The 8,207-nt window shown below is 40.1% G+C and overlaps 1 pseudogene; it reads right to left on the reverse strand.

Moving 5' to 3' along the window:
- The window catches only part of LOC102870014, a 10,248-nt pseudogene extending 2,279 nt beyond the window's left edge, over positions 1 to 7,969 (reverse strand).
- Between the last annotated feature and the right edge of the window lie 238 nt (positions 7,970 to 8,207).

The following is an 8,207-nucleotide window of genomic DNA, read 5'->3' on the forward strand; positions in this document are numbered from 1 at the left end:
ACTTTGGACATGTTGCCAGGAGGGACGGGTCCTTGGAGAGGGACATCATGCTTGGGAGGGTGGAGGGACAGCACAGGAGGGGAAGACCCTCTATAAGATGGATTGATTCGGTGACTAGGGTATTCGGGATGGGTGTGTCAGAGGCGGTATGTTTGGCGCAGGATAGAGCAGGGTTTAGGGCTGTTGTGCATAGGGTCGCTATGAGTCGGAAACGACTCGACGGCACATAACAACAGCGACTTAGTGAACAAATGCTAACTCAGATAATGGCATCTTTCTTTGAACTTTATAATGATTGTATGTGGTCTTCTCATCTTCTTTCACAAATTTGAAATCTGGGGATCAGAGAACACCAAGCAAATTGCTTCCTCAGCTGTTAAGTGACAGGGCTCACATGTTAACCCACTTCTATCCAATCCTGAACAACCTTTAGTGCTTCCTTGGTCCAAAATGATACTAACTGGAGCTTAGAGTTGGGCAACCAAATCTCCATCTGACTGCAATACAAATAGATTAGCCCAGAATGCTACTCCCATGGGAGCAATTCTCCATGGTATGTTCTTGTGACATCTTACTCCCAAGCTTTCTTTTCAAGGATGTTTATTTAACACTATTAGAGACAGTGATCTCCCCAGGCTGAGAGCTACTTGACAAAGCCTGGGAAAGTTTGCTAGCAGATTCCTTGAAGATTAGGGGCTTCCCAAATTTAGGGTTCCTCAGTTGAGACACAAACCCACTACATGCATCAATTCCTTCCACCTGTGCCTGCTTTGGCCTTGGACCCAGGGGGTCTGGGGACAAGAAGAACTTGTATGGACATGAGTAATAACATCCTTTGTATTTTTATTTTTTATATTTATATTTTTATATTATATTTATATTTTAATATTATATTTATATTTTATATTTTTTACCAGCATCCATGGAACCAGAGCAGGCTGACTTATTAACCTACATACAGGGAGGGGGAAATCTCAGCCCCTGCATTTCAGATGCTTAATGTTATACACTAGTACATGCACCAGCATCCTTCAGTTCTGAGTGAGTGATGTGGGCATAGGGCTGATGTCCACATGTTATAATCTTTCCACTAGTATACATCCTTGCTTCTTCCATCCCCTTGTTGAGGAAATTTGATGAGTGACTAGAATTGACATGTGAAAATCACAGTATTTTGGAAGAAGAGATTTTTAAAACCTGTGGGTCACCTTTATCCCCAACTTAAACTCTATTGACTGAGTCACAGGTTGAAAGTGACTTTAGCTGTTTAAACCACTTTGTACTGAAAATAGCAAACGTTTTGCAAACTTCTTGCCATTATCTCTGAGGATAAAAGCTCCTACCTGAAATGGAGGGAGCTCTGGAGGCCACGTGTTGGTTTGAATCCACCAGCTGCTTCACGAGAGAACAATGAACAATCTCCTTCTGTGTGATTTACCGCATATGGAGGGTCAGCTAGGAGTCAGTTCTGACTGTACAGCACATACAAACAGTAACCTGAAAAGGAACTTGAAAGGGACTCAATATCCTCCTACTTGTGATTTCTTCCAGTCTTCTGGGTAATTGAAACTGTAAAGCACTTGGCTACTAATAAAGGTTGTGGGGTTGAGTCCACCAAGAGACATCTTAGAAGACAGACACATGCTTTTAAAAACTCCAACACTGAAAACTCTGTGGAGCACAGTTCTACCCACCCCGCTCCCCACACACACAGGGGGTCATCATTAACCAATGGTTTTATTATTTCTTCTTCTTGGTGTTAGTCCTGTTCTCTGAGGACACAAAGATAAAAAAATTAGCTTCAGAGACCACCCCGACTCTTAATGCACCGCCCTCGTACTCCCAAGTCTTCTTTTTCAAAAGGAAATGTTCTCCAGCTTATATACAACTCCTCCCTGAATGTGGTTATCAGACCTACTGTTGAAGCCATCCCCCTTTGAAAATATTCCAGATACTCACCTAGTCCCTCTCTTGTCTTTGCTGTTGTTAGGTGCCGTTGAGCTGACTGACTATAACTCCTCGTAACCCTGTAAACAACAGATCTGAACCTGGCCTTATTCTTCACCATCCTCATAGTTTCTGTCACACTCTCGGCTATTGTAGCAGTCACTGTGTCAGTTCACCTGGTTGAAGGGCTCTTTTTCTGACCCTCCACATTTCCCAGCATTATGCTTCTCTACAAGGATTGATTCTTCCTGAGAATTTGCTCAAAGTAAAGGAGAAAAAGTTTCCCTTGCCTCTAAGGAGCATCTGTTATTGTTGTGTGCCATAGAGCTGAAACAGACCAATAGCTAGACCTCCAGCAGATGTTCGGAGGCAGCAAATCACATGAGGGGAGATTACCCTCCCTTCTCACGCAGAGCAGCTGGTAGGCCTGCTTGAGAATGGCATGCCTTTGGAACTGGAGCACAGATTCTTCCACTAGGCCACCAGAACTCTCTTGTCTAGGTCTTTTAAAAATTATTCTTTTAATAGAAAAATTAATTCTGTTGTGCAGACACAACAGAATCCAAGACAAAAATATAATTTATTCTGATTTAGAAACCATTCCTCTCTTCCAGCAACACTGATTATTTTTTGTTCTTCCTTCTAAAGATATTCCTTTTATACTCAAGATTTATTGAATGGGTTGAACACATTGGGACGAAAGAATGAAAGAAAAGAACAAATGAAAGAATGAATGAAAGAACAAAAGAAAGAAAAATAGATTGATTTAGAGATAGATGATAGATAGATAGATAGATACTATCTTTAAGCACATTCAGCAGAAAGTGCTTTCTTACTTTCTTGCTAGCATATCGAGACTTTGAATATATTCTTTCTTTTCAGGAGTATCCTGGCTCTCCTTCTTTCAAGACATATTTACCCACTCTTTTAGCAATCCATGGTATATTAAATATTCCTTATCAACACTGCAAGTGAAAAAGCATTAGTTCTTTGTCAGTCTTCCTTATTCATTGTTTAACTTCCATGTAAATATACTCATTCATCAGTGAGACAATTGAAAATATCATGGCGTGGGTCAAATACATCTTAGCCAAGTGGCATCTTTGCTCTTTAAGGAGATCTTTGGAAGCAGATTTCCTCAATGCAATATGTCACTTGATTTCTTGACTGCTATTTCCATGAGAAGAACGTATGAAAATAGACATTCACAGATCTTTCCTATGCAGCAAGGGTCAGCAGAGAGAGAAGGCGAACACATGTGTTCTAGTTCTTATTGAACTAATAGTGCCCTTTTAGGAAAAGCAATATCCAGGATGACGTTGATATAATACTAACTTAGAAGACAGTGGAACCCTTTATTTATTGTTGTTGTTGACTACCTTCAAGTCAGAACTGACCCATAGCTGACCCTTTGGTGAATTCACAGAGGCAGTAATTCACACAGGAGGAGAATGCCTATTCTTCTTCAGCAGAGCAGACGGTGGTTTCGAACTGTGTGCTTTTGGGATTGCAGTGCAGCTTGTCATTGTTAGGTACCATCAGGTCCATTGCTACTCATAATGATCCTCTAAACTACAGATAGAAGGTAGAGCTGATCCTGTACCATTCTTATACTCTCCACCACGCTCAAGGACATTGTTACCATCATTGAGTCAATCCATCTCATTGAGGACCTTCCTCTCTTTCACTGACCTCTTCCTTTCCCAGGATGATGTATTTTTCCTAGGACCAGCTCCTCTTGACTACATATTCAAAGCATCTAAGATGAAGTTTCACCCTCCTTATTTCTAAGGAGTACTTTGGTTACACTTCCTCCAAGACAGACTCTGTATTGTTATTGTTGTTAAGTGCTACTGAGTCATAGATGACTCATAGCAACCCTATGAATGAAAGACCTGAATATTTGTGTAACTTTCATAATTTCCCTAAATTCTTAGAGTTCCTGGAGACAAGCTATTTCAGAAGTGGATGCCACTCCTGCTTCCAAACCTGTTTTAATCTGGGAGCTCTACCAAACACTGTCCACCATGGATAACCACTATTGCATTTGACACATCAGTGTCACAGTGTTCAGCTTCACAGCAAACACGAGTTATCTCTGTACAGCAAATGGACAAACCAGTGCTATGCCACTTGTATTAAGACTCCGTATTTTGAACTTTTTACTTTTGAGCAAGGTTCTCTTATTTTACATGTGAGCATTAGATTATTTTTTCATTCCAAAACCAGATTATTTACCTTTACTCTCATTAAACTACTCTTCTTAGTCTTGACTGGTGGGTGTTCCTGTATCTCTCTCAGTAGGTCTGGACAGTGAAGCAGATGTAGAGCAGAGGAAGTTGGCACAGCCCAGAACCCATTTATCTCACTGTCTGACAGTTTGTCTTGGACTTACAGATGCTTTGGCTAAAGGTTGGGCTGAAGAGCCAAGGGCTGGCTGCTTCTCCAAACCAATAGCATGTGGCAGCAGGTAAGTGACAATACATGCAAGTTGTTGGGGTGACCTTGTTCTGACCTTAAGAGGACAACTGTGGCTGCTGCTTCCTTTTTACCTTCAAATCTGGTGTAAAATAGTTTTGATGCTTGCTAAAACTGGACCAGGGAGCTCTGGTGGCCAAGTAATAAGGGACTGTGCTTCCAATCCAAAGGTGTGCGCTTTGAATCGACTAGCTGTTCCTCGGGAGAATGGGCATGCTGCTCCCATGCAGTCTCTGAAAACCTGCAGGAGTTCAGCTATGAATTGGCTCCTCCCCAAAAGCAGTGGTTGAGTGAGTGAGTGACTGAGTGAGTGACTGAGTGAGTGACTGAGTGAATGAAGACTGAGCCAGGAGTGTCTGGGTGATGCCAATGGTTAAGGCAGTAGGCTTAATAACTGAATGCTGGAGGTTTATATCCACCCAGAGGCACCTCAAAAGAAAGGTCTGGTGATCTACTTCCCACAAATTGGTCATTAAAAAGCCTATGGAGCCCTACTTTGACACACTGAGCCCTACTGTGAGGTTATCATGAGTCTTAATCTATTTTTTGTTTGTTTTTTGTAAAACCTGAACCATACAAAGGAGGAGACTACAAGATATGTTATTTCAGTTGATCAAAGCCAACATGCAAATTTGAAAATCTGAACCATTTTGAAGCAGTGAAGAATTCTCATACTATCTTATTACCTATTTTCCCTTTAACAATGTGCATCTCATCCTTTCTAGTTTGATGTTAATTTTTCTCAGTAGAGAGAGTGAAAAATCTGTAATTCTGCTTTCTCTCTGTCATTTGTTAGCATGGTAGCATAAGCAGAAAGCTGTGGTCTCCACTTTTCCTTCTTCTTATAGCTCTGATTATGGCAAAGATGTCCTCTTAATTCTCCTTGGTTTGTCCCAAGAACCTCAGGCCTTGTCTTCCAGAACTTTCTTTTCTGAAACTTTTGGATCAAATGTATTATTCCCCTGAATAAAATTCAATATTCATCTTATTTTTCTTTTCCATCTGTAATAATCTAAGATGATAAGGCTTGGTAGAGCTTTATTGTATCAAGATACTTCTCTTGCTTGTTTATTGCTGTTTCTTGTTATTATGTGCCTTCAAGTCAACTCTGATAGCGACCATATGAACAACGACTCTTCACCTTGCCTTGTTGTGAACTTCAAGACTTCACTGTCTCTGACATACCTGATCTTGTTGTCACAGTCACTGTGTCAATTCATCTTATCCAGGTTCTTCCTCTTTTGCACTGACTCTTTACTCTTCCAAGCTTGATATCCTTCTCCAAGGACTGGTCCTACCTGGAATTATGCCCAACATATGTGAAACAGCTTACTAGCCACTAATAAATGTAATTTGTGAAATTCCCCTCCTTCCTCAACAATAAAAACACCAGCCACTCTTTCACAGTGAAATAATAGGATAGCCTTACTCATTGCCTATCTGGAACATTTTCTTCCTCTTTTGAGGCTGGTATTTATGTAATAATTAAAAGGTGGACAATATAACCTCTGTTTCCTTGTGTAGGTGTTAATAGAAAGGAGATCTGAGTAGCTTTATCTGTAGGATAACCCAAAGGCTGTGCATCTCTGGTAGTCTGAATCCCTTAGAGGTTCTATGGAAGAAAGAGAGGCAGTTTCTTCCCATGTATTTACAACCTCAAACACCTGAAGGACGGTCAACTATGAGTCGGTTTCAATTCAGTGGCAATGAATTTTGAGGGATTTTTTTGTTTTGTTTTTTCAGTTTTGAGGGGTTTGTGTGTCTACAGAATAAGGTGACATGTCTATTCCCATTCCCAAGAAAGGTGATCCAACATAATATGGATATTATCAAACAATATCATCAATATCATATGTAAGCAAAATACTGCTGAAGGTTGTTAAGAAATGGTTAGAATAGTAAACAGACTGAGAACTGCCAGATATTCAAGAAAAATTTAGAAGAGGCTGTGGCACCAGAGATATTATTGCCGAAGTCAGATGGATACTGGCTGAAAGCAAAGAATACCAGAAGAATGTCTATTTGTACTTTATTGATTATCCAAAGATATTTAACTGTGTGAATAATAACAAATTATGGCTAACGTTGAGAAAAAACGGAATTCCAGAACACTTGATGGTGCTTATATGAAACCTATACCTAAAGGAAGAGACTATTGTGCAAACAGAGCAAGGCAACACTTCATGGTTTACAATTAGGAAAGGTATGTGTCCGGGTTGTATCCTTTCTCCAAAATTATTTAATATATATGCTGAGCAAACTATTCTAGAAACTTGACTCTATGAAAAAGAAGTGGCATTAGGATTAGAGGAAGGAAGACTCATCAATAACTTTCATTGTACAGTTCATGCAACCTTGCTTGAAAGTGAGGAGGACTTGAAGCAGTTGCTGCAGAAGGTTAAACACTATAGCTTTCAATATGGATTGCTTCTCAATGTCAAGAAAATAAAAAAAAAAGCCTTGTCTCTGGACTGAAGGCAACATCATAATGGACTGAGAAAGGATTAAGGTCCATAATCAATATACTTGGTACCAGTTGTCAGGAGATCAGGAGATGTATTGCCTGGGGAAAATCTGTAACCAGAGACCTCTCTAAATTGTTGAGGAATAATGATGCCAATTTAAGGACTAAGATGTGCCTGATTCAGGTCGTGGTCTTTTCAGTCACTTGCTATGCAAGTGACATGACTGTCTATGACATGACTATGCTAGGCAATGACTAAGGATGACAGAAAATGAATTGTTGTCTTTGAGCTCTGATGCGGGAGAACAGTTTAATAGTTTAAGTTTCTGTGGTTTAGGAGCATCCAAAATGTCTTCATAGCATGCACCCATTCCCTTGGGCCAGCAGCCTCTGTAATTCTCAATCAGATATATTACTTTTGGGCAATCTTTCTTGTAATATTCCACAAAGTGACAGAATCTGCAGCCACCACCAACAGTATAGAATCCCTTGGGATCTTTAGGACAAGAACTGGACAGGTGCCCCATTTCCCGACAAATCATTTTGGAAAAGGAAATTCCCTGAGAGCTATGACGTCTGTGTTAACCTTGCTCCTAGTTATTTCGTGTTGTGGATCCACACTGTTAACATTGTGCAGCATCCACGTCTTGACTTTCAAGTGTGGAGGGCAATGTGCAATCTCATGCCCAGGTTTTCTACAATGGGAACATACCATTGTAGTTTTCTTTGGTGTCTGCCCTCGTAATTTTGTTTCTTCCTGTAAACTGTCTATCTTGAAATCTCTTACTTCCTGGTTATCTGTAACTATCATTTCCCCATTATAAACTCTTTATGAGTTCTGTTTTATGTATTCCATGAATTCATTCACATCTTCCTTTAAGTACTCCTTTTCCTTCTTGTTTCTTTTGTATTTTGCTTGGAGTGTATAATTTTTAAGGAGCAGTCTGTTGCTTTACATTGTTTACCCTTTGTGAGCCTCTGGCTTGTTCTCTCAGTGGTTCCCTTCTTCATATTTTTCCATGATGATGCACCAAAGGGCCCCTTGTTATGTGTGACAGTAACGTGTGTCTACCTGGTCATGGTTTTAAAACAGGACATGCAGTATCCGTTGTTGTCTTAGATATGAAAGTTGACTCCAACTCATATTGACCCAATGTGCAAGAGAATAAAGATGTACCTTATCTGGAATTCTCCAGAGCAGAAGACTTTGGAAGTCTTGGATGTGAACAATTTGGAGGAGTATTGTGAGGTTGGAATGTATAGCAGTGGAGACCAGCCTCCTCAAAAAAATCTAGGTATTTTTGAGCATATTAAGATT

The sequence above is a fragment of the Elephantulus edwardii genome, unplaced genomic scaffold, assembly GCF_000299155.1.
Source record: "Elephantulus edwardii isolate Elephantulus edwardi_28Jun2011 unplaced genomic scaffold, EleEdw1.0 scaffold00101, whole genome shotgun sequence".
NCBI classification, from domain to species: Eukaryota; Metazoa; Chordata; class Mammalia; order Macroscelidea; family Macroscelididae; genus Elephantulus; species Elephantulus edwardii.